General features: G+C 43.3%; 1 long non-coding RNA gene across 1 annotated transcript; it reads right to left on the bottom strand.

Annotated features, from left to right (window-relative positions):
* Positions 1-543: 543 nt before the first annotated feature.
* Positions 544-5,526, bottom strand: LOC146174860 (uncharacterized). Its single transcript, XR_014701691.1, has 3 exons — positions 5,338-5,526; positions 4,061-4,197; positions 544-627 (listed from the first exon to the last, which is right to left on the bottom strand). It is a non-coding gene; the product is annotated as an uncharacterized LOC146174860 (long non-coding RNA).
* Positions 5,527-7,879: the final 2,353 nt, after the last annotated feature.

The raw sequence follows: 7,879 nt of genomic DNA, 5'->3' as shown, positions 1-7,879 counted from the left end.
GAACTGGTCGTACTCAAAATAGGCTGGCGCTACCTTTATTTAAATTTAGACAAGGTCCTTTTGAGGATACAAGACTTGCATGCGTCCCAGACACATTCAGGGAGACACGTTGGCCCTGTACAAAGGCTTAAAACGTGGAGAGCTTGTCTCATTAAAACCCACCCGGCCCCGCATAATCACTTTTTGGTACCTAGTATTGCCTGCTTTGGCTCGTCAATAGTAGGCTACCTACAATAGGAGCTAAATTATTTCATCCTTAAAAAATTATGCAGCGTACTGCTGGAATATGCAGTCACACATAATTTTTGCTACATATGCAGTTAACAAGTCGTAATAGTGTATTCCCGAGAGTAAGAAATGAAGAAAGTGCCATTCATGTCCATCCTTTCCTTCAAGAGCTTGTCACCAAGGTAAAATCTTGATCACTTATGAAAGTCAAATATAGGAGAAATACCTGCCTTTTATAACAAATCCACATGGATGCTGAAGAAACCATACAGCTACGTCCCACTGCTACTTGTCCCACTGCTACTGCTACCGGAAGTCAGGTTGCCTAGTTTTCACTTGTCGGCACAGACCACAGCAACAGGGAGTCTCCAGATATGGCTCAATGAAGCATCAAGAGGACTGCATATGCATACGAGAACACTAGACAGAACAGCAGGAAGAAAGCTATTTTGAATAATAAGAAAAGGAAAAGTCAAATGCACATTAACAGAAACAAACAAGGAATACTTCATATGTTGCTGAGTAACAGCATAAAAAGAGAAGCACAGAATTAGAAATACAATGCTCCACAGAGGCAAACTACAGTAAAATGCTTGTGCACAAAATTCTCTTCTAGAGTGGAAGATTCAGTGATATATGCAAGGGGTTACGTTTATCTACTGTGCATGCATACGGTACTATAGGAATGCATTACTCTCTGGGAAGTCAACCTCCACACCACCAGGTATCAAACTATTTCAGAAGTTTCTGAAAGATTTCTATGCAATGACAGGAAGATCTTTCACTATCAAACAGAGTTGCAAACAGCACTAAAATCTAATGAGCCCATGTATGTTTCTCTTAAAAATGTGCGGACGAAGGAAATGTAGTTGCTGCTGCTTTTATTTATTTACTTGTAACTAATACTGCATCATTTCCAGCAATAGCACGTGTGAACACAATGCAAACAAACAATAGAGGTGAGCAAGCTTATCTAAAGATTTAGAATGACTTTTTGTAATAAAATGAACAGAAATCATTTAACTAGCCATGTACAGGAGACAATGCATGTACTAAAGCAGAGCTGCACAGATTTAAGAGCCTTAAAAGCTCCAGCAAAACACCCTTCTTGTCACTGTTGCCTTTACACAAACACCACAGGCTGGCCGAGAGCTAGTTTAAATACAATACCTTTAATTATCGCATTCAAACTGATCACTTCTTCAAATACATTGATAAACACAGGTACACATGGCTGAGCTTTTAAAACATCATCTGTTGGACAAAACCCTCATTATACTTTTGGATAGGTCTGATAATAAAGATCAGCATGGCGAACAGCCATTCGGCGCTTTCATGCGCTATGCAAGCTTAATAGCCTTATCATATCTTAAAGAACACTGTTTTAATTTTCAACACCTGAGAACCAAATTCCGTGGGGGTTTAAAGGGACATCTTTGAGCAAAGTTCACTGTAGGATATTGCCCCCCAAGAACCCAATCACAACAATCTATAAACACACGTTCGACAGCCTATGGCTTTCTGCACAAAATACAGTTCACACCCCATGGCAGAAAGATCTCTCTCTACCATCTATGTTTATCCAGGCAGAACCCAAACATGTAATTTAAAAAAGAAGATTTTTAGCAGGCTGTAAAGGCATTCGTTTTACATGTTAGGATGCATTATTATTTGATAAACACAAAGGGCCGCTACACTGATACTTCCCTACGTCTTGCAGCCCACCCCTTCTGTAACAAGCCCCCTCATGTTTGCAGAACTCAAAAACACACAAAACAATTAAACAAAAAATGTTCTCCAACAGATAAATATCAACATATTACTTTTATTATTGCTAGTAACTATTTGGCTCTAGGGTTAACGATGCATTTATTTAGGTTGTGAATAAAATGAGTTCGGAAGTTAATTGCAAATCTTGGTGTCTAGCAAGAAAATAAATATTTGTGTATATGTTGCTTTGAGCAAAGTAAATGTTCTCATTTAGTCACAGAAAAACAGAATACCACTTGAACGAACGTCACTTCGACGATGTATTCAGTTGTACGAACTTTATTAAATCCGCCCCCTGAAGCTCTATTGAACACTATGCAAACGCACTTCATTTTAACAAACTTCAGTTATTGCTCATTTCAGTTAAACGAACATTTTCCGCGGTGCTATCCTGTGTCTTCAAAGTCATACTGAGCGCTTAAAAAAGCACAGTCCGCCCTCTTTGTATCATATTTTTATGTTAAGAATCACTCTTCATTATCGCGTGAAGAAAAGTGGCCGTTATTTAGCTGTGAAGTGAATTGGATGTCAAAACTTGCTTGTAACTAGATGAATACATAGCTGTCTTTGCACGCTTAATTAGCTATACAGTCATAGCCAGTCAAAGCCAGATCTCCAGCCCTACTAGGCCCTTTAGCTCCAAGAATTGCGAATGTGTTCATTTTGGTTAACCATGATCTGCCTGGAGAAAATGAAAGCCTTTTCGCCTCAGCAGGCCGTTGTGATAGGCAAGATTCTCAGGAGCTTGCACAGTAATCGAGTTCAAAACCACTGTAGTCCTTTCAAAAGTGCTGCAAAAGGTTACGCATTCTTCACTTGCAAATCAGCGCAGTGACAAATAAATGGGCCCAGATAAGATTTGAACAACCTAAAAATCTGTGACATATTTTCTCTTTTTGGGCTCCAAGATTACCTCGGAAGGAGACTGCAGCCATGAAATTAGGAGACGCCTGCTTCTGGGAAAGAGAGCAATGGTTAGCCTTGACCACCTAGTTAAGAGCAGAGACATTAGTCTGCCAACCAAGATCCGTATAACTCGTACTATGGTGTTTCCAATTGTGATGTATGGATACGAGAGTTGGACTGTGAAGAAGGCTGACCGCCGAAGAATTGACTCGTTTGAATTGTGGTGCTGGCGGATAATCTTGAGAGTTCCTTGGATGGCCAGAAGATCAGATCAGTTGATATTGTCGACCATAAACCCTGACTGCTCATTGGAGGTTCAAATTCTAAAGTTAAAGCTCAGCTACTTTGGTCATCTGATGAGAAGAGAGGAGTCGCTGGAGAATGATTTGATGTTGGGAAAGGTTGAGGGTCGCCGGAGAAGGGGTAGGCACCAAACGCGATGGTTAGATGGCATCCTCGAGGCACTGCAGATGAAGTTATGTGATGTTAGGAAGATAGAGACCGGAAAGCGTGGCGTGACATAGTCTATAGGGTCACGAAGAGTCGGACACGACTGAACGACTGAACTGAGTATTTCTTGAAGCTAATGAAAACAATCTTCAACGCATTTATTTCAGTCCAATGAACTTTCATTTCAACAAACTTTTTCCTAAGGTCCCTTGAACTTTGTTCAAGTGAAGCATCACTGTATGCGTACATATGCTGAGGCAGTCTAAATAAACAGTAACTGAATGTCGGCATGAACATGCACACATATGCACAGTGCAGTCAGCTATATTATGGAACCATGTTTGTCACTGAGCTATTAAAACACAGGTTTACTCAATTTTGCCTCAACTAGAAATAGAAGGTACTACTGCAGTAAAACAGCTAAGTATATCTCCTGTGTTAAAGCTCTGAAGAGGCCAGAAAAAATTTTCTTTAGTGCAGACTATGAGCAAGATTCACCAACACGTCAGTCTTGCGCTAAATACACACAAGAATCATATAACAACACCGAGCTGGTTTCAAGCTTTGCTTTAATGAAGCCTGTTACACATCCGCCCTTTATACTCTCAAAAGAAAACAATAAATGCAAGAAAGCATGAACCAGTAAAAATTTTACAGTTATAAAGCAAACACATGATTGCAAAAAACATCAGCATGTGATACCTACCAATTCAATGTCTCCTTTATAGGAAGGATGCTTTAGGGCAGGGCACCCATGGCTGATAGAATAAGCTGCCTCAACAGATTCATGACGATGTCTGCTTCATATTCAAGCAGCACGCCCTCGATGGCAGATGAAATCTGCTGCAAAAGCAGTGTGACAATACAATTGCATTAGCTGGACTGCAAGCATTATTGCCAAACAAGCCGTAAACGCAATAAACGAAAGACTTCATTAAATCCATGCTTCTCAAAATCCATAACATACCATTACTTTCCCTATACTCCTAAAGAAAAGCTGTCTCAGAAAATGAATTTCTAGCAGCTCTAGGTCACATGCCATAAGTTACCAAAAAACTCGATCCTATCATCTGTTTCAATTCTGACCCTTGTCAGCAATTTCAAACATTAATAAACGAAGAACTTCCATAGTTGAAATTCACTTTTCAAAATATGCTGCTTCTCTGTGAAGCTTAAAGGTTCTTAGAAATTAAACAAAACAGAAGACTAAGTTGAAAGCTCTAACCACTCACTTCACAGCCAATTGTTAGCTTGACCCACATAACTTGCCACGCCTCCGTAAAAAAAAAAAAAGAGAACCGTTGGGAGTTAAATAAACAATACGTACTGACCTACTCAGGATACAAATATAACTATTACTGTGTTGGAGTCTGCGAATTGTTATGAATAAAATGATATATCACCCCCCCCCCCCCATCTGTGCTTACTCGAAAGGAAAGCTTAAAATACAGTATAATTTTACGCGCAAAAGTCGTTGCTTATGGACTATTCCAACAAACCTCGAATTACCGGCTCCATGTGCAAATAGCTCCGCAAAGAAACCCTATAAATAAAAAAGAGAGGTAGCGAGCGATCGCACACATCTGATGGAAGATAAAAATAGCGTCTACATCGCTTTTACGCAGTACAAGGCCTCTCTCAATATTTGAAGCTGGCAGTTATGGCTGAGAGGCAAAGCGGTTGTTTACGTTTGAATAATTGGTAATAACTCCGCAAAAACAAACGCCTTAACTATCTGAACTTTCTTGCAAAATGATCGGAAAGAGGCCGCGGACCATCGAGGATCACTTTTCAGAACTTAACTAGGTGCTAAAAAGGCTAAACGATGAAAAATCTTCCTAACACATTGGTCATGCTGTGTGCAGCAAATTAAAAAATGGGTAAACGCGTGTAAGTTAAAAACTGCTCAGTTCAGAAACAAACTTTTCTGTGAGTATGCGCAAAGGGTTTTTAAAAAAGGAATGAAAACGTTTGGCAACTTACATTGAAGATTTCTGGCAGAAAGAAGTATTTTTTTCCGTGCTCGACGTCGCCAAACAATAGTGTACTAGAATTCTAGTACAATGTAGCCAAACGCCGCCTCCCCGAGAAGTTTTTTTGCAGGTCTTCGGGGCACGACCACGTGACACAATCACGTGACGCATGCCTCTATTTTTGCAGGCACTCTGAGAACAATCACGCGACACATGGGTGCCGTAGCCAAGCCGTAGTCTCGGCGTCCGCTCACGCGAGTATCGTGGAGTTAGCTTTTTTTTTTTTTTTAATCGCGCTGCCGCGCTGCTCAGACGAAAGGCGGGAAGCGTGGAATGCCGAGCGAGCCCCGGTTCTGTGCGTTCGCAATCTTTTGCTTTCGTTCTTTTTCTTCCGGTGGTTTTGTGGGGTGGCTGGTATTCGAGGCGACGCAGAGACTCGGAGGGGCGAGCCCGCTTCTTCACAGCGCGCTGCATGGATCGTGTGTTTGCTTTCTTCATTGTAATGAAAACTTGAGGTCTGACCGTATGCGGGGCCACACATATTGAGTACCTGCGCATAAGTTATTTGCACGCACGCCCGCTCACACGCATGCAGATTTGCAGTGGCGGAAAAGATATAGCTCTCAAGACTGAGAGCATTATCCATTTATACTAAATAATCACAAAAAACTGATTGCTGATTTGGTTACTTTTACTCGGAGACAGCTTCGTGAATATTTTGTGAAACTTTGAAGCCATCTTTTTCGTTGTATTGATGACATCACTGCGGTATAACCATAAAATTGCGCTGTTATTCGGTAAACACATATCTATTTTCCTTTTTTTTACTTTTGATGCTGTTCATCTCTGTAATGCCTGCAATGTTTATGCCTGTAATGTGTTCCATGTAAACTCTCAAGCAGTGTGCAACTGCTTTCTGACTGAGGAGCCCCGCCCCCCTCCCCCGTCCTCGGATTTGAAATTAAGATTGATTGATTGAGTGAAAATTTGATTGATTGATTGAAGGGCGCGTAAATGTTAACGTAGCAGTCAAATCGCCAGCGCTACCTAGCTGCCGATCAGGCTAAAGCAGTCCATACCAAACGTTAAAAAAATAAACGAAAGGAAGAAAGCGTGCAACCTGCTCTGTGATTTGCCGAGGGCAGCTCCAAGCCGTCACAGGTTTGATACCATGCTGTCTACGTTGGCAAGCCTGCCCGCTTCTCCTTTCACACCTTCCGCACTTCAAGGGGGGGGGGGTGAAGAATGCGGGCGTGTGTGCGTGCTGCTGTGTGCTTTACTCGCAGGACGGCTAGACGCTCCCCCTCCTCCAGCTCGAAGGCGCGTGCTCCGATGGTCAAGCGCCTCCTTGCATCCTCCCCGCGCATTGGATTTGAGACACCTTGCAACCACCCTCTCGAGAGGGTGGCTGCAGCTAGAACTAGCATAACGTTCTTAATGGATCACAACACACGGAAGGATGAATATGTTCAGCTACAGCTGGTTCATATTCCGTGGTTCTGCATGTTAATTTCTGTTAATTGTGCCGTAAGGGCGCTTAATTTATGCACAGAGCAAGGTCAGTGCTGCGGACCGCAGGTTGCGCGGTGATTTAGTTCACCAGGATGAATGAGCGCGATGCGAAGGCAGAGAGCGAATATGCGTGTTTCTGCGGGCGCATTCTATGCCGTTATGTATGCTAGTTCGCCCGCACCGCCCCCTTCTCTGCGCCTTCCCTCTTCCGCTCTCTTCTCTTACCATTAGCGCGCCTCCCTTCTCTACCCTTGTCCTTAGCACGCACCTCACCCAGACACCACCTCCAGCAAAAACATAGCAAGCAAAAGTAGAACCTGTAGAGCACTCGCTCGGTTGACGCACATGCCCAAAGGCTGCTGTGTGGTCTCGGATAACCTCCGCGAGCGCAACATACGATGCGCGCGGTCAGGAACAGATGGCTGAGATATGGCCGCTGCCTTGCCGGGAGCTGTGGCGCAGAAGCGAATAAGACAATTGCTAACATATTGAGCGCGGCGATAGAAAATGTCGGCGACGCGGACGCCGATTTGTTTCCATAAGTGGTGGGCAGGGGCGTAGTGTGAACAGTGGGGTGGCTCGACGGCATCTGGGCGCACAGTTCTAATCCCGACCGTGTCGATAAAAGAAAAAAAAGAGAAGTTCATTTTTTTTTTCTGGTCAAAGTTTTGTCCTCGTCAGGGAAAAGCACTCTCCATTTTCCAGTAATTTCGGCGCGTGAAAAGGGAAGGAGGTGGAGGGGGGGGGGGGGAGCGCGTTAGGTATTTTACAGAACATGTGCATTTATACTCAATAGTTGTGTGTATGCCATCAAATAATGCTAAAGTCCCGCCCATACAGCTTCTGGGCTACGTGGATCCGAGCGTCCAGGGCGTGCGCCTCTTGGAGAGCATCGCGCGATGTAACCCGACAACACCACCCAGCGCACATTCACCATCGTAAAGTTGGCGGCGCGGTGGCTGACGCCGTGCTGTCCGCGTTTACCTTCCATTTGTGATGCTTTAGTCTTTAATGGTTCGAGCGAGCTCGATAACAGGACT

Source organism: Amblyomma maculatum, chromosome 11, assembly GCF_055883805.1.
Source record: "Amblyomma maculatum isolate TAMU_Amacu chromosome 11, ASM5588380v1, whole genome shotgun sequence".
NCBI classification, from domain to species: Eukaryota; Metazoa; Arthropoda; class Arachnida; order Ixodida; family Ixodidae; genus Amblyomma; species Amblyomma maculatum.
This window is presented reverse-complemented; position numbering and strand designations above follow the sequence as displayed.